The sequence below is a fragment of the Chiloscyllium punctatum genome, chromosome 21 (assembly GCF_047496795.1).
Source record: "Chiloscyllium punctatum isolate Juve2018m chromosome 21, sChiPun1.3, whole genome shotgun sequence".
NCBI classification, from domain to species: domain Eukaryota; kingdom Metazoa; phylum Chordata; class Chondrichthyes; order Orectolobiformes; family Hemiscylliidae; genus Chiloscyllium; species Chiloscyllium punctatum.
Window position 1 is genome coordinate 76,398,737 of NC_092759.1, and position 23,195 is coordinate 76,421,931.

Sequence of the window (23,195 nt, forward strand, 5' to 3'; positions counted from 1 at the left end):
TCCCTGGTCAGGTCTCTGTGTGACTGCAAACCCACAGCACTGCGTTTTAACTTTTACTGTCCTGTGGAACAGCTGACCCAGCCACTCAGTTCAAGGTCAGCGTAACATGCTGGACTAACCAGGGCTGCACATATCCGTGAGGGCAGATCAAAAAGATAGATAACTCCCTTCCGCTGCCTGTATCCCATATTCCTGCAGGTAAATTACATTCAGGTAGGTAGCCATTCGTTTTTTGAGATGTATTATTTGTGATTGAGTGTCTCCCCAAGAGTGATGTCCATCTCTATAAGCATCTCTGGTGCTGGCTTTATTGATGCTGACCTACAGATGTAAGGATGTTTTAAATTCCAAATCACTGACAGTGCATCATAAGTGAATGGTTTCCTGTGTCACATGAAGAAAATGGAGCCAGCTAAGTGAAGGAAAGCAATTACTGTGATCAACTCTGAGAGTGTTGTTGAGGCAGTGTTTGGGGTACCGTGGACAAGTTTTATCTCCTTTATAAGGAGTGATCTCCTTATCACAGAACGAATAAACAGGCGTTCCACCGGATTAATCCCTGGGATGATGGTACCATGAGAAGTGAGTGAAGGTTGATTTGTAGCGCTGTGAGAGAATAAGAGGTGATTTCATTGAACCCTGAGGGGGATGGACAATCACTCCTCATATTCGAAACAGACAATGAGAAGGTGATAAATTCCATGACTGTTGTTTCTCTGAGGATGCATGGTTCTGGATAATTTAAATGCCTGTGAGGACGTTATGCCTACCCACCCCAACCCCCATTCCCCACGGAGATTCAGAGTGACAGAGAGGTCCAGGTTTTGAATAAACTCTCTCCACATTAATACGGGGCAGTGGGTGTGTGATCCTGCACTGAATGTCATATTATCCACCACCCTGACAGCAGCCACAATACCTTCATTCTAAAACAGCTAACTATTCCAAACAGCTTCTGACATTCATGAAGAACATGAATCCATATTCTCAGAGATGCAACGTGCCTCCTTAAGTTTTAGACCATAACACTATAAGACATAGGAGCAAAAATTAGGCCAGTTTGCCCATCGAGTCTACTCCACCATTCAAACATCGCTGATAGGTTTCTCAACCCCATTCTCTGACGTTCTCCCCGTAACACTTGATCCTCTGGATAATAAAAAAAACTATCTCCGTCTCAAATATACACAATGACATGCCCCCACAGCATTCTGTGGCAATAAATTGCAAAGAATCACCGTTCCTGGTTACAGAAGTCTCCTTATCAGTGTTCTAAAAGGTATTCACTTTAAGCTAAGGCTGTGTCCTTGGTTCCTAGTCTCTCCTACCAATGAAAATATCTTATGAACATCCAGTCTGTTTCGGTCATTCAGTATTCTCTATGTTTCCATTACATTTCCTCTCTTCCTTCTAAACTTTATCAAATATAGACTCAAAGACTCAAACATTCCTCATGCAATAAACTTTTCACTACTATGAGTATTCCCGTCAAAATCTTCTGAACACACTCCAGGGGCAGTATACCCTTCCTGAGGTATGGGGCTCAACACTGTGCGCAACAATCCAAATGGAGTCTGACCAAAGCTGTATACAGCCTGTTCTTATATTCAATTTCTCTGGTAATAAATGCCGTCAATAATACCTGTAATTGTCCTCTTAACTACTACCACAACCTGCAAGCTTACCTTAAGAGAACCCTACACGAGAACTCCCAAGTCCTTTGCACTTCAGATTTCTGAAATTTTGTCCCCGTTTAGGAAATAGACAATGCCTCTATTCTTCGTGCCAAAGCGCATGAACTCACACTTTCCTATATTGGAATGCATCTGCCAACCTCTTTACCTGGCCAATTCCTTCTTCAGCCCCCTTGTCTCCTCTCTCCGACCTGAATCGCTACGTATCTTTGTTTCGTCTGCAAATTTAGCCAGAGTGCCCTCAGTTTCATCATCTATATTGTTAACGTATAAGGCAAAAAGTTATGGTACCAACACTGTGCCTTACGGACCACGACTTGTCACCTGCTGCCATCCTGAGGTGGCACTCTCGCCACTCTCTGCTTTCTGTCAGACAGACAAGCTTCTGTTCATGCCTCTACCTTGCCTCTAACAGCACGGACCCTTGTCATACTCAATAATCTCCTGTGTGACACCTTGTCAAAGGCCTTCTTGGCGTCCAGATGATTAACATCCATTGGCTTTACTTGATCGAGCCTGCTCATTTCTTCTTCAAAAATTTCCAACAAATTTTTCAGGCATGACCTTACCTTGATGGAACCATGCTGACTTTGACCTATTTTACCAAACACTTCCAAGTATTCAGAAATCTCATTCTTCACAAGGGATTCCAGGATCTTACCCACGACAAAGATTAAGCATTATTTTTCGCCTTTTCTTCCTTACTCCCAGGGTAAAAAACAGATGTCACCTTAGTGGGTTACCAATGCTCTGGGATATTTCCTTGCTCGAGCGTTTCCTGAAAAAGTAACCACCATCGCCTCAACTAACTCTTCAGCTATTTCCCTTATAACACAGGGATTTAATCCCTCTGGTTGAGATTATTTAACCAACTTTAAGCCATTCAACATTTTCCTAGCATGTTCTCCATGGTGGTGGCCACCATACTAAGCTCTAGCCCCTCACTTGCCTGAATGTTTGAGATATTATTCGTGTCTTCCACCATGAAACTGATGCAAAGTAATTATCTAATTCCTCGGCCATTTTCTTGGTCCCCACTACTATCTCTCCAGTGTCATTTTCCAACAATCCAATGCCCTCTTTTGCCTTTCTTTTATACTTTATATATTGAAAAAAACTCTTACAGGTTTCCTTTATATTATTGGCTAGCTTACCCCCATATTTAATAATCTCCCTCCTTATTTTATTTTTTTCACCTCTGTTTTGTCTTTGCAAGTTTCCCAACTCTCTGGTTTCCCATTGCACTTTGCCACATTATATTCTTTCGCATTTGCTTTACTGCTATACCTGACTTCCCTCGTCAGTCATAGTTACCTCATTCTCCCTATACCATGCATCTTTTTACTCGGGGTAAATCTCTGTTGCATCCTGAATTACTCCAAAATTCTACTGCCATTGCTGCTGGGCCATTCCACCAGTCAATTATATCCAGCTCCTCTCTCATGCCTCTGTATTGCCTTTATTCAGCTTTAATACCGTTACCTCTGATTCTATATTCGCCATCTGAAATTGCAGAGTGAATTCGATCATATTATGATCACTGCCTCCTATGATTTCCTTCACCTTAAGCTCCCTATCTCGTCTGCCTGCACAAGCAACTCATCGACATTCCACAAATTCCTTTTCCTGCAAACCACTACCAACCTGAATTCCCAGCCCACCTCCGTAGTGTAATCCCACATGATCACTGTAACTGTGTCTTTCCTACACATCTTACTAGCTCCTGATATATCTTGCACCCCAGCTCCTGACTACTGTTTGGAGGCCTGAACAGAACTCCAACTACTTTTTTTAACCTTATAGATTCCTCAATTCTACCGAGACAGATTCTACACCATTTGACCTTACTTCATTTATTATTTCTGATTTAATTTCATCTCTTACTAATAAGACAACCCCATCCCCTCTATCCAATTATGTATCTTTTTGATAGGATGCATATCCTTGAATATTAAGCTCCCAATCCTGATCCTTTTGCAGCGACATCTCCGTGATGGCGACCTGCCAATTTGTGTACGAGTCACAAGCTAATTTACCTTATTCCTTATACTGCATGCATTCCGATATAACAGTTCAGCCCTGTATTAGCCATCCCTCTTCTCATTGTCATTTGCTTGTTCTGTGTGTTTGAAACTTGATTGCTAACACTTTTCATACTCTCTGCGTCTGTGCTGGAGATTTGAATAACTTAGAGTCATAGAGTCTGAGAGATGTACAGCATGGATACAGAGCCTTCGATCCAACCCATCCATGCCAACCAGATATCCCAACCCAATCTAGTCCCACTTGCCAGCACCTGGCCCATATCCCTCCAAACTCTTCCTATTCATATACCCATCCACATGCCTATTAAATGTTGCAATTGTTCCAGCCTCCACCACATCCTCTGGCAGCTCATTCCAGACACGTGATACCCTCTGCGTGAAAAGGTTGCCCTTAGGTCTTTTTTATATCCTTCCTGTCTCACCCTAAAACGATGCCCTCTAGTTCTGGACTTCCCGACCCCAGTGAAAAGACTTTGTCCATTTATCCTATCCATACCCCTCCTAATTTTATAAACCTCTATGAGGTCACCCCTCAGCCTCCGACGCTTCAGGGAAAACAGCCCCAACCTGTTCAGCCTCTTCCTATAGCTCAAATCCTCCAACCCTGGCAACATCCTTGTAAATCTTGTCTGAACCCTTTCAAGTTTCAAAACATCTTTCCGATAGGAATGAGACCGGAATTGCACACAATATTCCAACAGTGGCCTAACCAATGTTCGGTATAGCCGCAACATGACCTCCCAACTCCTGTACTCAATACTCTGACCAATAAAGGAAAGCATACTAAACAGCTTCTTCTTGTGTTCTGCAGTCTTACCCCCTCCTTTAATTCGGGTTTTCTAATTTTCACTGCAACTGACACCATCCCACCCTCACTTAGCTTAAATTCCAGTCTACAGCCCTAGTTATGCGATTCGCCAGGTCCCAACACGGTTCAGATGAAGACCGTCCGATCAGAACAGTGCCCTCCTTCGCCAGTTCTGGTGTCAATGTTCCATGATACAAACCCATTTATCCCACACCAAACTTTTAGCCATGCATTTTCCTTCTGATCCTGTGCTAATTAGCTCATAACTCAGGCCGTAATCCAGAGATTATTTCCTTTTTGATTCTATTGTCTAATTTAGCTCCGAGATGTTCGCATGGCTTCGCAGAACCTCTGCCCTAATTTTATCTCTGTCGTTGTTACCTACTCAGACCACGATTTTACCCTCACACTCCAAGTTCCTCTGCAGCCCAGACGAGATATCCCTTACCCAAACACCAGTAGGTAACGCAACTTTCAGGACTCTCAATTCCGATCACAGAGAACAGTGTCTATGCCGCTAACTATACTATCCCCAATTACAATATACTTCTCTTCTCATGCCCCACTGGAAAGCTTCCCTCAACTCGGTGCTGTGGCCAATCAGCTAATCCTCTCTGCAGTCCCCATTCTCATCCACACAGGGAAGGACAAGGGCTCAGGCTCCTGCAACTCTACCTCCTGAATCCCTCTATATGCCTCTCTCATAGCCAATCCCTCCGCTTTCTTACCACTGGCTGGATTTGAGTCAGTTTATCTAAGGAGTGTAACTGTTTCCTGAATCACAGCATCCAGGGAACTCTCCCCCTCCCTGATGCCTCGCATTGTTTGAAGCTCAAACTCCAGCTCATTGACTCAGAGCCAGAGTTCTTCGAGCATGCAACATTTACTCCAGACATGGTCACTGGGAACCACTGTGGGGTACACCACTCCCACATCATGTAAAAACAACACATCGGCCGACCCTCCATCCTTATTTTATTTAGCTACGATTGAATTGTTCCTTTACAATTTTAATTTGGTTTTGTACATCTACTTATGATAGTTGTAACCAATAAATTAACATGATTCAATTTAACACAGATTCAAATTTAACACGCTCCCTATTAGCAAATCAGATCACATCCTCCCTTTGTCAAACCTGCTCATTATCTTCTGAAAGAATTCCGACAGACCTGTCAGTGGGACCACTCCTTGATGAAGCCATGCTGACTCAGCCCTATTTTACCATACACCTCCCAGTACTCTGCAATGTCATTGCTAGTAATGCACTCTAAATCCCTAATAACGACCGATGCCAGGCTATACTGCCCCATGATTTCCTGTATTTTGCCTTTCTTCCTTCTTACACAGAGATTTTAAATTGTCCATTTTCCAGTTCTCTGGGACTCTGTCTGATGATAGTTATTCCTGAACAGTCGTGACCAATGGTTTCATAATCTCCTCCGCTAATTCCTTCAGAACATTGGTTGTTATCCTTCCAGCCTGTGTGATTTATCCATTTTCAATCTTTGCAGCTTCCCCAGTACCTTCTCCTCAGCGCCGAACACTACACCCATCCCTCACCCGTGACTCACTTGAAGTTCTTTGTTCTCCATTTCTCTGCAGCCAGCCTCAATTTCTGGTTGTCCAATGTTCACTCTCCCCTTTTATATGTCTTAACAAAACTCCTGCAATCTCCTTTTCTAAAGCGAGCTAGCTTGCATGTTTAGTGTTCACCACTTTATTGCTCTTAAATTGTCCTCTGCTGCAGTATAAAGGCTTCCCAATCTTAGACAGGCTGAGTGAGAGCATTCCTGTTAACTGACTTTCAAAAATATACTAATGTAACTATACTAATCCTATTGTCCATCATTGGATAGTGCAGTGACACAACACTGCTGCCTCACAGTGCCAGGGTCTCGGGTTCAATTCCAATCTCTGGACTCTGTCTTTCTGGAGATTTTACAATCTCCCCGTGTTTGCATTGGAGGAATTGCCTCTTTTCTCTCTGCACAGTGTGTTTCTGTGTTTGTTTCTACAGTATATTTGCTTGTGTTTGATGGAGAATTGCTGAAAATATGACGGGTGTATTGTATAAGTGGCCCTGGAGCTCTGGCTCCCCGTGTGCTTGCCAATCTTGCCCAGCTACTTATATGAGTGCATGTCCCTGATTACCTACTCTGTTGCTCTCAATCCCTGAGTCCATCCGTCAATGCATGCAGGCTTTCATCCAGCCACCCCAGGATTCCCCACACCCCATCGCCTGGCACTGGATGCTTACTACGCAGGGAGCACATAAAGACACTGAGCACTTTCTTACTCGCTAGGGGTGAGGGGTAAAGACCCTGCCATTAAAAGGAACAGAATAGCTGAAATCCAATTGAACAGCAAAAAAGAGTAAACCGGATGAATGGCAAAAATTTTCTCGTCTTTTGGATTAACTTCTGTTCATCCTCGTCCACCTACAAATAGATACTCCATATGCATACCTTATCACACAGGTTTGATGGAGTTGATAGATATCAGATCCTATGGCCATTGCGACTGATTCACTGGGCTCCACTTTCCTGTTAATGATATCACAGTTAAGGTTTTATTGTCAAGTCTATCCATTTTAAAGTAAAGATCTTGCCGGAGTTGTGCTGAAAGCATATTTGAATGTTGGAGAGACTAGATTATGCCACGAGCCAGTGAGGTGACAAATAGGAAGGCAGTACAGTTAAAAACATAGCCAAAGATCTGGTCGGGTAGGCAGCACTTCCAATATGTGGATCATTCGGATTTTCGGGACGGTATGATGTAGACAAGAAGGACGGGATACATCTGAACTGGCAGTAATCTCCGATATGTAGGTCATTGGGATTCCTGGGTCAGTATGAAATACACAAGAAGGGCGGGATAGAGGTGAACAGTCAGCAATCTCCTGGCAGGCAGGTTTGTTATTGTCACTCAGGAGGGTTTAAACTAGTGTGGCGGTGGGGGAGTGGGGAGCCAGAGCAGTACGTCCACAAGCACAGTGACCGAAGAGCAGTTGGAGACTAATCCCAGTACAACTAAGACCAATAACAAACTGGCTGAGGGGGCTGACCACAATGGGACTGGCAGTCTGAAGTGTGCTGATTTTAATGTGAGCAGTATGACAGGCAAGGCAATGAGCTTGGAGCTTGGAGTTTGAATGAATATATATAACTTTGATATAAATATTACAGAGATTAGGTTGAGAGAGGGATCAGAAAACTGTCAATCCATTGGGTCCAGAGCGAGTTGAAGAATGTGCAGTGAGATTCTGGAGACTGTTGCTTGAAGCAAAATAATTATCCAGCAGTTTATTGGAAATGGACAGTGTGTGATGCAATGTACAGATTGAAGGGACAAGGGAGGAAACTGAAATTGTCTGTTTGCCATATTTTCTGCTTTACTGACAGTCTTTTCTCATCGCCTGTTACCAGAGAATAGACGAGGAGAACATACATCAGGGAAACTCACACCAAATATCAGGTCAGAATCTGATGGGGTTTGGCTGATGTGTTTTTATTTCAATTCAAGAATTGTTATGGGTAAGACAGATGAACTGGGAGCCTGAATCCTATGATGTTGCGGCTTTACAGAGACTTGGTTGAGAGAGGGAAAGGATTGCCTGTTCAACGCATCGAGGTATTCATTGGTTTAGGCGAGATGGAGAAGAAGATTAAAGAGGAGGGCGAGTTGTTTTACTAATCAGGGAGAATGCTACATGTGCACTTGTAGAGGACATACAGGAGAGATCATCCACTGCAGCAATATGGGTAAAGCTCAAAAATAAATGAATGCAAGAACTGAGTTACTATAATCCCTCCAACAGCCATGGAGGGATTGAGGAACAGATATTTACTTCGATTAAGGAAAGGTGTATTAAAAAGAGAGTGATCGTAGTGAGTGACTTTAATATCCCCAATAATGACTGGGAGTCCCTTCGAGCAAGAGGCTTAGACGGGGCAGAATATATTAATTGCAACAGTCCAAAGAGATGAAAAGCCATACTGGACCTCGTATTGGCAAATGAGCCTTGCCAGGTGACTGACCTTTCAGTGGGAAATAATTTTAGAAACAGTGATCACAGCTCTTTCAGATTTAAGATAGCTATGAACACGGATAAGTCAGGAACTTGTGGGAAGCTACTGAATTGGCGGAAGGCAAATTACGTCAGTATCAGGCAGAAATAGGGCGTGTCAATGGGGAGGAGCTGCTATCAGGCAAATCCAATTTTGTATGTGGGAACTGCTTGTTAAAACCTGACAGAAAAAATCATCTCGTGAACGTCCTACCAACTGCTCGAATTTCAATCTATTTTGTTTGAACAGATATTTCAAGGCCGCTGCATATCAGACAACAGGAAAAGATAAAGGATGATTCTGCACTATGTCCTTCGCAGGACCAGTTTCTCCGTCCAGGCACTCTCTTTATTGTGAGTTAGAGAGCTTCAAACTTAATAGAGCACTGAAGGAGGCCATTTATGCCATTGTACACCGACGAGCTCTCCAACAGCACAATTTGACAATAGACACAACAGAATGTCTGTGTGTCTATGTGCATGAGAGAGAGAGAGAAAAAAATTAACAGAGAAAAAAGGAAGTGAAGAGAGATAAAAGGAATGGAGAGAAAACGGAGCGACAGAGTGAGTGAGAGCAAGGGGTGTCAGACGAGTGTGAAGTTAGATCAGAAGACAGCATGAGGACAAATACACAGAAATGTTATTTAGAAACTCCCACAGACTGCAAGCACTTTGTCTGGTACATATCCTGTGAGCACTATGATGTCATCTCAGATCATTTAGTGCTAAAGATATTGCAGAGCCGGGTCGCTGATGGCTGAACAGGATCCAAAAGAAGAATAGATTGGTTCCAGGAAGAAGTTGAATTAATTTAAATATTCTGGGCCAACAGGAACTTGTAGTCCCTCTAGACATGGTGTGAGACACAGGGCGAGAGAATCTGAGTGAGGGGGATCACTGACAGCGGGGAAATCAGGATCTCAGCTGTGGGTCAAATAATGACCGATAAAGTTTGAACACCTCGTCTGTGGTTTTGTAATTCACGTTTCAATTCATAAAGGTCCACATCGTAAGTGTATTTTAACAAAATTGTCTCTGTAGTTTTCATGTTTTGGTATGTACAAAAAGCTTGTTTTTTGTCTCTGTATTTTGTGTTGAATAAACATATTTTATTACTGAGGATGAAAGGACCTGTTCCAATGGGACAGTCTTCGTCTGAACCGTGCTGGGACCAGACTCCGAGTGAATCCTAAATAAGGCTGTAGACAGAGCTCTAAACTGATTAGGAGTGTCTGTGTGGGCGGGGTGGGGGTTCTGTTATAATGTTTAATTAGAACAGAGGAGGTAAGAGACAGAGCTCAGTCGAGGTTAATAAATTCTCCAGCAGAGATGCAAATAGGACAGAGCGTGTGGAAAGTGTAAGCAATCAAACTTCACGATCACTGGACAAACAAATGGCAATGAGAAGAGGGAGCATTAATACAAGATTGAAGGGGTTATGTCTGAATGCGTGCAGTATAAGGAATAGGGTAAATGAGCTTGTGGCACAGATTGAAATTAGTAGGTATGATGTGATGCGCATCACAGAGAAGTAGCTACAAGTGGATCAGGATATTCAAGGACATATATCCTATCGAAAAGAGCGAGTGGGTTTACATTATTAATAAGAAATCAAATTAAATCAATAGTAAGAAAGGAAGTAAGGTCAGATGGTGTAGAATCTGCATGGGCAGAATTGAAGAAACACAAAGGTAAGACAACCACAGTTGGAGACTTGCACAGCCCTCCAAAGAGTAGTCAGGAGATGGGGCACACGATACACCAGGAGATAGAAAATATCTGCAGAAAAGGCAAAGTTACAGTGATCATGGGGGATTTCAATATGCAAGTGGAATGGGAAACCAGATTGGTACTGGATTACAAGAAAAGGAATTGGAGGAATGTCTACGGGATGGATTTTTGCAGCATCATGTGATGGAGCCCACTCAGCGACAGATGACACTGGATTTAATGACGCAGGATAGATAAGGTAACTTAAGGTGAAGGAAAACTTCAGAAGCAGTGATCAGAACACGGTTGAATTTATTCTACAATTTGAGAGAGAAGATATAATCAGAGTTAACAGTATTTCATCTGAATAAAGGCAACTGGAGAGGCATAAGGGAGAAGCTGGGTAGAATTGACCGGGACGGGGTCTAGCAGGAAAGACAGGGGAACAGCAATGGCAGGAGTTTCCAAGATTAATTCAGGAGACACTGCAGAGATTCATTCTGAGTAATAGAGACATGGTACAGGGAGGATGAGGCAACCAGGGCTGACAAGGGATGTCAGGGATTGCATACAACCAAAAGAGCAAGCAGATAATGCAGTGTAGGGCAGACGGAAACTGGAGAATTGGGGCCAACAGAAGGCAAGAAAAAATAAATAAGGATGGAGAAGATTAAGTATGGGGGTAAGCTAACCAGTAATATCAAGGAAACTGTAAGAGATTCTTTCGATATATAAAGTGCAAAAGAGAGGTAAGAATGAACATGGACCACTGGAAAATGATGCTGGAGAGACAGTAGTGGGAAACAAAGAAATGGCTGAGGAACTTTGCATCAGTCTTCACGATGGAAGACACGAGTAATTTCCCAAGAATAGATGAGAGTGACAGCGCAGAGCTGAGTATGGTGTCCATCATCAAGAAGAACATGTCAGAAAACTGAATGGCCTTAAGGTGGATAAATTACCTGGACCAGATGGATTACACCCCAGCCTTGTAAGGGAGATAGCTGAAGAGTTAGTGAAAGCATAACTGGTAATCTTTCAAAAATGACTAAAATCAGGAAGGGCCAAGTGGCTGTGTAATTGTTAACATGAAATCCCGTTTAATAAGGGAGTTAGGCAGAAGATGGAAAACTGCAGACTGATCAGCCTAACCTTGGTTGTGGGTAACATCATGGAATCCATCGTGAAGAATGGGATTTCTGAATACTTGGAGGTCTTTGGTAAAATAGGACAGAGTCAGCATGGTTTCATCAAGGGGAGGTCATGCCTGACAAACCGGCAAGAATACTTAGTGAGTAATGAGCAGATTAGATCAAGGAGAACCAATAGATGTTCTCCATCAGCACCTCAAGAATCCTTTGACAAGGTGCCATGCATGAGGCTATTGAGAAAGATATAGGCCCATGGATTTAGAGGCAAGGTGCTAGCATGCATAGAAGATTGGCTGTCTGACAGAAAGCAGAGAGTGGGAATAAAAGGGCTCTTCTCAGGATGGCAGCCAGTGTCAAGTGGTGTTCCACAAGACTCAGTGTTGGGTACACAACTTTTCACTTTTTGCATTCATTACCTATATGAAGGAACTGAGGGCATTCTGGACAAGCTTTCAAACAGTGCAAAGATAGACAAAGGGACATGTAGCATTGAAGATGTGGTTCGACTGCAGGAGGGTGCTCCAGCGCATCTGCTTAACTTCCCACACATCCGCCCTTAAACTCCACCTTTACAACTACAACAAGTTAGAACATCTCTGGCCTCGTCTTCTATCCCACCAACCTCAGGATACAACGTATCATTTCTGCCATCAACAGTCATACCCAACCACCAGAGATATACTTCTCTCCACACCCCTATCATCAAACTGCTGAGACCATTCCCTCACAAACACCCTCATTAGGTCCACGCAGCCCCACAAAGCCACTTTCCACTCACGGCACCTTCCCTTGCCATTGCAAGAGGTATGAAACCTGTGCCAACACCTCCCTCCTCACTTACACCCAAGGCACCAAAGGATGCTTCCACATCAGGCAGAGAACATCCTGTGCATCGAAAAAGCTCATCTAGTCTGTCCGATGCTCCTGGTCTCCATTACATTGGACAGCAGGGCGTCAACTTGCAGAAGGTTTCAGAGAACACTCTCGGACACACAAACCCAATAAACCCACTGCCCTGTGGCTGAATACTTCAACTCCCCTTCCCACTCCGCCAAGACCTTGCAAGGTTTTGGCCTCCTCCACTGCCAAATTCTAGCCACCTGACGTCTGAAGGAAGAACGCATCATCTTCTGCCTTGGGACCCTCCAAACACACGGTATCAAGGACAATTTCACCAGTTTCTTCATGTCCCCTCCCTCCACCTTATCCCAGATCAAACCCTCTGACTCAGAACCGCCCACTTGAACTGTCCTACCTGTCCACCCTCCTTCCCATCGATCCACTGCACCTGCCACTCTGACCTATCATTATCACCACACATCTTCATCTAGCTGTCGCCTTCCAAGCTACCTTCCTCCTAGCCCCACCCATGTATCTCTCTGCCCCCTTCCGCCCACCCTAAATTCCAGATGAAGGCTTTATGCCTGAAACATTGAAACTCCTGCTGCCTGACAGGCTGTGCTTTTCTATGACCACACTTTTTGACTCTGATCTCCAGCACTGCCGTCCTCACTTTCACATGCTGAAGGATTTTCACAGGTTTGGAGAGTGAGCAAAGAAGTGGCAGATGGAGTCAAATGTGGGCAAGTGTGGGAAAGCATTTTGCCAGGAAAAATAGAGGCATGGACTATTTTCTAAATAGCAAGCAAATTCAGAAATCTGAGGTGCAAAAAGACTAGGGAGTTCTAGTCCAAGTGTCTTGAAAAGTAAACTTTCAGGTTGTCAGTAGTTAGGAAGGCAAATACAATGGTGTCATTTATTTCAAGAAGGCTTAAATATAAAAACAGATATGTACTTCTAAGGCTCTACAAGGCTTTGGTCATGCTACATTTGGATGATTGTGCGAATATTTGGGTCACATTTCTCAGGACGGAATGTATTGGTCCTGGTATGTTTTCAGACGAGATTCACGAGAATGGTGCCAGGAATGAAAAGCTTAACATACGAAGAATATTTGATGGCTCTGGGTCGGTATTTGATAGAGTTCAGAAAGATGTTAGGAGGTCTAATTGAAACTTACAGAATACTAAATGACATGGGACAGAGTGAATTTTGGGAAGGTGTATCCAATGGTAGGAGAGACGAGTACCCGAGGGGACAGAGTAAAGAGAAGACTTTTTCAAACAGAGATAAGGAGAAACCTCTTCAGCCAGAGAGCAGTGAATCGATGGAATTCACTGCCACAGAGGACTGTCGAGTCCAGGTCATTGAGTACATTTAAGGGTGAGGCAGGTTCTTGACTATAAAAGGGATCAAGGGTTACAGGTAGAAAGCGGGAGAATAGGCTTGAGAAGCTTAACAGCCAACATGGAATGGCGGAGCAGGCTCAATGGGCCGAATGGCAAAGTTTCTGCTCCAATATCTTCTGGTTGTGTGGTTAACTTTGTCTCTCCGCATTCCTCATTGGCGTTGTATTATGGAATTTGATCTTCAAATGATTTATAAAGAGTAACATTTCAATTCTGAATGCAGGGAAATATCATGTTTCCTCCCTCCAGTCTTAGCAGTCATGTCCCCAATTTCGTCATCACACTGCAATTGAAATCCAGAGAATGGTACTTAATCACAATTGGTTGACATCGATAACATTGACAGCATGACGCTCACCTGTCCTCTCTGATCCTCGAATAACCATCTGAATTGTGTGTCATGTCATATTTTCTGTTAACATATCCATGCTATTTGTCTGTTATCACTCATGTTGTCGAAGGCACATTTTCTTGTCAGATTATGGACTCAAACATTCTCTCCATATTTTACTGACATTATAATCAGTGAACAGTAATTACAGACTGTATGTTTCCATTTATAAACGGAGAAACGTGTTTATGATCTGACATTCCTTTGACATTACTCCCATATCCAAGGCAGATTGAATAATAACACACATTCAATCTACCATCTCCAATATGCCGTCCCTCAGTCACAGCCACATATCCCATGCAAAATGTGCAAATGTTAAACGTTCTTTTGAATTTTAATAAAATCAATATTAAATTGAAATTGGTTAACTGGAGGTATTTGTTCAGTGACTGTGATTAATGTCAATCTCAGTGGATCCGAATTATCCCAGTGGAGAGTTTCCATCGTTGAATGATAAATGGGCTCTTTTCAATGTGTTATCCCATAGTATGAGTAGGAGCATCACTGACAGCACTAACAGGGATCAGCAGCTCGAGAGAGGGTGGAGGAGAGATCAGAGTCTGAGAACATTAGATGGGACGTTACAATACTGGTTCAGAATCATAACAAATAATAAAATGATAGAGTGCCCCAAACATTTTCTGCCTTTGAAGTTATTCTGTTCACACAAGCTACTGGTAATGGGATTTCTTTCTGGAACAGTTGGATTTGGCTGAATTTCCTTTGTTTCAGGCAGTGGAGAGACTCCAGTGAATCCTCACCAGGAATCCTTCACAAATGGTAAAAGTAACTCAGGGATTTTATGGTCTCACACTTTGCTAGCGGACTGAACGAAGTAAGAGAGAGAGAGAGCGATCAATAGGCTGCTGCTTCTCAGGCAGGGACATTTTTCTCCCTCTCTGTGTTGAAACATACAATAATGTCAACTGAACATCAAACTGGACCTGGAACATTCTCTGAAAACCTGATTATACATTATATGCAAATACGCCATTCGTTTCTATGGCAAAAAATGTCCACAATTTTTAATTTGATGACATGCTGACATGCGTTTGTGTAAGTTGTAAGTATTGGTAGGTGTCTTCATAGTATGTGTGTTAATATCAATACATCTTTTTCTTAAAATATATTCTCTAGCTTAAGTCTCCTTGACAAGAGATGATATGCATCCAGTTGATCCACTATTCAGAAAGTCATGGATGGTTCAATACTATTTCTCAGGTAAGATCAAAACTGATAATCCCCCATAACAAAAGGCCAGCATTCCAGGAATGAGTAAAGGGAAACCTCTTTGAAAATCTTCGAAAAGCATTTTATCCTTTCATTTTAATTTAGGGGATCAAAACTGCACACAGTACATCAGGTGTGGTGTCAGCAATGCCCTGTACAGATGCAGTAAAACATTCCTGCAATTAAACCTGATACCTTTTGCCAAAAACAGCATCATTCCACTTACCTTCCAAAACACTTGCTGCATCTGCAGACTGGCTTCATATGTTTCACATCCCAAGAACATGGAAACCGCTGGATGACAGTGTTCTGCAAACTCTCTCCATTTAAATTATTTACCATTGTTTTTTTTTCATGCAAAAATAGACAATTTACCTTGTGTTATTTCTGCTCAAGGTTTGCTCACTAACCTTCCCTGCCTGTATCACATTGCGGACTCACTGCCTCCATTTGATGACACATTGAAACACCAATTTGGTGTACGAGCTAATTCAGCTCCAAGCCATTCCCTCTCCTTTCTTCAGATCTTTGAAATATATTATTGATCACTGATGACCTCACAGTGATCCCCGAGATACTCCACCAGTTACAGCTTTGCAGCCTGAAAATAAATACTCCTATTTCCTGTTAGCGACTGATCTTTGCTGGACAAGAGTCAAAGTTCCCTGTTTCTGGGTCGCCGTTCAGGCGGGTTGAATGGCCTCCTGCTGGGCTGTGTACTGAACTCGACGAACTGAATTACTTCATTCCATATTCCTGTGTTATTCCTTAGAGGGGTTTGACGGCATATGGGCCAGTTGCCGCAAGGTGGGACTAGATTGGGTTGAGATGTCTAGTCGGCATGGACGGGATGGACCGAAGGTTCTGTTTCCATGCTGAACATCTCTATGACTCTATAAACGAGCCTTCACTGTTACCTCTAAATGAGGACACCACAGGTAGCACAACACTAAAGTGAAATGGACGTCCTTATTTCTTTGTGGGACCTGTTATTTTAAAACTTTGTTAACTGAACATCAAGTCACCACCTCTTTTCAGATATAAGGACAGAATAATTAGGAATTAACATAAACCATTCCGGACTCCAAGCCTGTCGCACATTCCCCCTGATCCATTCCAATTGAATATATATCAAACCCAGCCTCTATGCTGTCTCAGGAAGAGAATACCTGATAGCATAACAACACAGGAGCATGGAAAAAGGAGCAGATTGCGGCCATTTGTCCCATCGAGTCTGATATGTCATTCAATAATTTCTTATATGCTCCTCAACCTCATTCTCCTGCATTCCCCCGAGATTCCTTGATCCAGTTACAAATCAAAAACGTATCTATTTGTGTCTTAATGACACTAGTGTCTGTGTCTATGTGTGCGTGTGTTTGTCCATCTGCTTGTCATCTGTGTCTTCGCGTGTCTATGTCTGTCTTTCTGTGCATCAGCCTATGTGTTTCTATCTATGTTTGTGTCTATTTGTGTGTGACTCTATATGTCTGTGTGTATTTCTACGTGTGAGTATGCCTATCCCCTTGCATGTATTGTGTCTGTTCGAATATTGCGGTGATACCAATAATTCTGTGTATTTCTGTGTCTGCATCTCTGTGCAGTGAGGTATCTGTATTTTGGTGGGGGAGTGAGAGGACTGGCGTTCGAAATTCCAGTGTGTTTAAAGTGAGAATTGTCTTTCACTGAGCACTGCACCTTAATTGGTCAGTGGGACATGGATTTTTCAGAAAGTCCACACGAGGCATTCCAGTCCGCTTTATCTTGTACTAGGGTCCTCCCCATCTGGCGGGGTTAGGCGGGTGAGGGAATGGATATTGGGAACTCCACCACCCGGCTTGACCATTTCTGTCCTATTCCAAGCTGTTTCTCTTGGAAAACGGAGAAAGGGAGGGAGGGGGCGAGGGCAGAAGTGGATGGCCCTGCTGTTCGTGCTGGTGGAGGTGGAGCTGGAGGGAATTGTGAGGTCTCCGGACTGAGGCAGTCGAAAGTTTTGAATCCATGTAGTATTATTAATGTGGGGGGTATTGCGTATGTGACAGAGAAAGTGTGGGAAGGAAGTTGCTGAATTCAATAGTGAGAGTGGTAGTGCCTGAGACTTATTTGGAGATAAAGCATGAGGATTGTCCGAGGGTAGCTGCTATAACAGATGTACAGTGAGTGTGAGCCAGCAGAGAGAATGCAGTGACCTTTATCCTGACAGAGCAGGGAAGATATTGATGTTTGTCCTGTATTGATGGAGATATTTTCAGATCATTTCAGCGAAGAGGTGAGCCTCACCGAATGTCCTGTCCAAGTCTATCACTAATAATGACACAGACCTCTCCCTCAGATTCCAGACAATCAGTTTAGGTAGAACTTACAAATAGCAAGGCAATGCAAATATTGGTGTGTTATATATCGGTTGCAGAAAGTCTGAGCTTCATATGCTCTGGAAATTAAATATGCAAGTATCATGGACACTGCAGTTTTATTGGATGTTCTCAAATTGCATCTAAACTGCATTAACTAAGTGACTGCTCATGCTGTGCAAAATAAATTATGTAAGTGTATATGAAGTGGGTTGAAGAGTATATTGTGAAGCAAACTAGAGAGCAGTTTATTTTAGATTTGGTTTTGTGTGATCAGAAGGAAGAATTAATAACCTTGCTCTGAAGCAGCTTTTAAGGAAGAGTGACGTTAATAAGGTGCATTTTACACAATGTCTGCAGGCAATATAGAATGCTTGAACATTCTGGCTAAAGATCATGGTAGCCTCGAGGCTAGAGGGTCAAGTTTACTCCAGTGAATTGGGAAAGTACAATATAACATTTAGTGGGAGACAAGCAGCCATAGATTCAGACAGCACGGAGACAGGCCCTTCGGTCCAAATTCGTCAATTCCAACCAAAATGCCCATCCACGCTAACCCTATTTCCCTGGTATTGCCAGGCATCCTTCTAATCCTTTCCTGTTCATGTATTTGTCCAAATGCATTTTAAATGTTGCGAATGTTCCCGCCTCAACCTCTCCCGCTGGTACATCATTCCATATGCCTATCACCCCTGTGTGAAAAGCAGCTGGTCCTCAGGTTCCCTTTTATTGTTTCCCCCTGACGTTAAACTGATGCCCTCTTGTCCGTGATTGCCTAACCCTGGGAAAAGAAATCTCAGCGCATTCACTCTGTCCATCCCTTCCATGATCTTATACACTTCTGTCAGATTCCCCCTCAGCCTCATACATCTAAAGTAAAACGTCCTAGCTTGTCCAACTTCTCCCAATAACTGAGACCATTGAGTCCTTTGCAGCATTCTTGGAAATTTCTTGTGCACTCTTTCCAGTTTAATACCATCCTTCCCATAACAAGGTGAACACAACTGAACATAACGCTCCCAGTATGGCCTCCCCAGCATCCTGTACAATTGCAACGTAACTCCCTAATTTACATACTCAGTGATATACAATGATGAAGCCCAGTGTGCAAAAAACTTTCTTCACTGCCCTGTTTCCCTCTGAATCAACTTTCAGAGAACCATGCACCTGAATTCCAAGGTCCCTCTATTCCACTACACTCCTTAGGACTAAACCTTCACCATGAAACGCCAACCTTGACTTGACTTTCTAAAATGCAAGAACTTACAATGATCTATATTAAAATCCATTTACCATTTCTCAGCCACTTCTCCAGACGATCAAGGTACTTTCTGAATTTTCTGAAATTTTTGATAACCTTCCTCACACTCCATGATCCTGCCTATTTTAGTGTTGTGTTCAAACTTGCAAATCATGCTTGTACATTCTCATCTAAATCATAGATATATGTAATATGTAGTGGTGCCAGCACTAACCCGTGAGGCATTCCACTAGTCGCAGGCCTCCAGTCTGACAAGCATCCTTCCACTATTACACTCTGCTTCCCACCATCAAGACAATTTTGTATCTAATTTGGCAGCTCCTCCTCAAGTTCATGCAATGTAACCTTCCAGAGCAGTGTACCATGTTCAACCTTATTGAAGGCCTTAATAGAATCCTTGTAGACGATTTATACCAGGATCCAGGAACGAGGGCCATGAAACTGATAAGGAAATCAAAAAAAGAACATGAATGCTAACAACCAAGAAGAGAAACACTGCATAAGTCTACAATTTGTATTTCAAAGAAAACAAAATAAAAGCAAGGTCAAATATACAAATTTGTAATTGCGAGAGCAGAGAATTTATTTTGACGAACAGGGAAATTGCCAAGAGAATAACCAGTTACAATGCATCTGTCGTCATGGAGGAAGATCCACAAAATCACCCAGTAATACCAAGTGATCATGTAGGACTTGTGCAACTAAAGATATAAAGTCAACTTATATCAGTAACAAGGTAGTATTTGAAATTGTAACTGGATTGAGCGTTGCTAAGTCTGACAAACCTAATGTACTTCATATTAAAATGTCAGGCATAAATCTGTAATAGAAGTATTAATTGCACTGTCGATGACTGTGTTTTATTTTGCTGTGCATTCTGCAGATGCCGGAAGCCATTGCAGATAAATGAAAGTTAGTAAACGTGCTCCAAGCACTATAGAGTAATGGAAGGGATCCAAGCATCAATAAAGGGAAGAAGACATAGTTTGGAGAACTGCCGACCAATTAACTTCTGTATTTCTGACAGATGTCTAACTCAATGTGCTATTAGTTGTTAGACCTCCGTCTACTACCCCCTGAGAAAACGAACAGAAATTGACTTCACCACAGGAAATAACATCACCACAGGAAATGACATCAGCAACCCAAAGAAACCCAAACATATAAAAAGAAAGCAGGAATTTGTAGCATTGCTTCACCAGAGGTCCACCGAAGATGTTACCTAGTAAGGTAACGAAAAAATCTGGAAATGAACCTTCCAGCTCAGCGAGCAAACCCTGCATCCATTGTGTACAGTGTTGGTGACCCAATCTGATAAAGAATATACTGATCACAAAAAAAGTGCAATGGACATTCTCCAGATTAATCCCTCAGATGGCGAGATTGCCTGATGAGGAAACTCAGTCTATATTATCTAGTTTTTCAAATAATGAGAGGTGGGTCACAGTGAAATTTAGAAAATTCTCAAAGCATATGACAAGTTGGAAATTAACAGGACGCTTCCCTGACTGTCCAATCCACATTCAAGGCAAATAATGGCAAGATAAGGGATTGGCCACTTAAGACCGTAATTTTGAGGAAATTCTTGGTGAGAACTGCCTAAAACAGGGCCATAGAAATCTACTGGCAGGGTAAGATTAGGGAAAATCTCCATATATTCTGCAATTGTGTCAAGCAGAAAAGAATAACAAGGGAGCAGGTGGGAGTCATTCGTGACTTACCAAGTTGCATCCAAATCAACTTAGAGTTAGGAGACAGAGGGAAGTGATTGAAGGCTGTTAGTGTGACTGGAGACCGGTTTCCTGTGGTGTATCACAGGGATCAGTGCTGTGTCCCTTATTATTTGTGATTCGGAGGTGCTGGTGTTGGACTGGGGTGGACAAACCTTTAAATCACATAACACCAAGTTATAGTCCATCAGGTTTATTCAGAGGCACGAGCTTTCAAAGTGCACAACCACCTGATGAAGAAGCAGCGCTTCGAAAGCTAGTGCCTCTGAATAAACTTGTTGCACTATAACCTGGTGTTGTGTGAACTATAACCTTATTAGTTTTGTTATTCATAAATGATGCAGCTGTGATTATGGACGGGTGTGGTGGGAGCGTAACAACTACGTTTGTGTTTGATACAAAGATTGGCCGGGTGGTTGGAAGTGAGTAGGAAGGTCTTATGTTACAGGAAGATATAGATGGAATGGTAAGATGGGCAGAGAAATGGCAGATGAAATGTAACCCTAATTAATATGAGGTGATACACTTTGGAAGATGGAACTGGATAGGGAGTACTCAATGAATGGCAGCACACGAGAAAGCTCAGAGAGTGTTTCTCCACACTTCCCTGAATGTGACTACACAGGTTAATGCACAATTTTAGAAAGCATGGGGGACAGTAAACATAATCTTTATTCATCAAGTCATAGATTATAAGAGCTATGCGGAATTTTGGTTTGGCCAAGATGTAATGCTGTGTGTAATTCTGGGAACCAAACTACAGGAAGGATCTGATTTAGTGGAGGCGGCTCAGAGGAGATTCACTAGGATCTTCCCAGGGATGAAGCATATCAGCTGTGGAGAGAGGCTGGATAAGCTCGGGTTGTTTAGTTTGGAGCACAGAAAGCTGAGTGGGCCATGATTCAGAAGGATAGGATTCCAAGGGACATCGACAGGGTGGATAGACAACAGCTGTTCCTTTTAGTCAAAGTGCCAAGAACAATGGAGCACATTTTAAAGTGAAGGGTTTGAAATTTGGAGAGGAATTGAGGATTGTTTCTCACCCAGAGAGTGTTGGTGTCAGGAATGCACTTCCTGAGAGAGGAGTTGTCATGGTGACTTCACAACCATGAGAAAATACACCGCTGTGAATTTGAAATGCCATAAGATTCACGGCTACAGGTCTTGTGTCGGAAAGTGGGACTAATTTAGACCGTGCTGTATTTCTGTTGGTACAAAGTCTGTACTTCTGTGTTTGTATGGCTGTGGAAGGTCAATCATTGAGTAGCTTAAGATAGGAATTGATGGGTATCTGAAGGGTATATTAACAAGGATTTCAAGAATGAACTTTTCATATCTTCTGAAAATATGTTAATGGCAAAATTAAGAGGAAACACGTGCAGCTTTCTTAGAGTCTGATATTAGAAAATTGAGGACAGGGAAAAGGCAGAACTATGGAGCAAATACTTTAGTTATGTCTTCACAGAAGAATACAAAAAAGAAAACTGCCCAACAATACTAGTGAAATTTAATCTGTTGAGAAAAAGGGAATCGAATGAAATTAGCACCAAACAGTTTTAGAGGAAGTATTGGAACTGAAAGTAATGAGCAGAGGCAAAGTCAACAGAGATTTATCAAAAGGGAATCACTTTTTAGAAAGTGACTTTTATCGTAATTATGGAGAAGCAATCAATACAATACGATTGGATTTTCTGAAAGACTTTTGATAAATCCCCAAGCCTATTATGCAAATTCAAATCCTATGGCACTGGGACTAACATTGTTTTAGAATGGGAAATCTGGCATGAAGCAGTAAGGTGGAATAAAACGTTTTTTTTTCGAATGGAACCCTTGGTGGATATAGCAGGAATTGGGGCTTGGGCCCCAGCTATTCCTAATACAAATCACATTTTTGGTTGTGGGGATCTAATACAATATATCCAAGTCTCCTGATGGCACTCAACAATATTGGATTGTGAGTGGGTGAGCAGGATGTCAGAAAACTCCAAGGTGATTGAGACAAGTGGAGTGTTGGGCAAATACGTAGCAGATAGAGAGCAATGGGGTAGGGGGCGTGGGACATGTGATATTGTGACCGTTGATCGGAGAAACAGAACGGGAGCCTATCATTTGAAAAGGAATTGGTGGAAAAATGTTGATCTTTGAAGGAACCTAATCTGCAATTTTGTTATCTTCTGTGCAGCCTGACGAGGGCAATGAGATCTTAATCCAGAAGTCAAAACTGGGAATGGCATTGGCACGCTGACCAGTGTACAGAAACCCTACAAGTGGGGAGCTGTAACATTGAAAAGGATCTGGATATCCCTGTACGCCAGTTACTGAAAGCAATATTACAGGAGCAGAAAGCAGGTAGGAAAATAAATCGTGTGTTCACCTTCATTTCAGCGGGATTTGAATTCAGGAGTAAGGGGGTCTTACTACAGCTGTGCAGGGCCTTGGTGAGACCCCATTTCGAACATTGTGCAGTATTGTGTACAAATTGGTTTCTTTATTAATAAAGGAA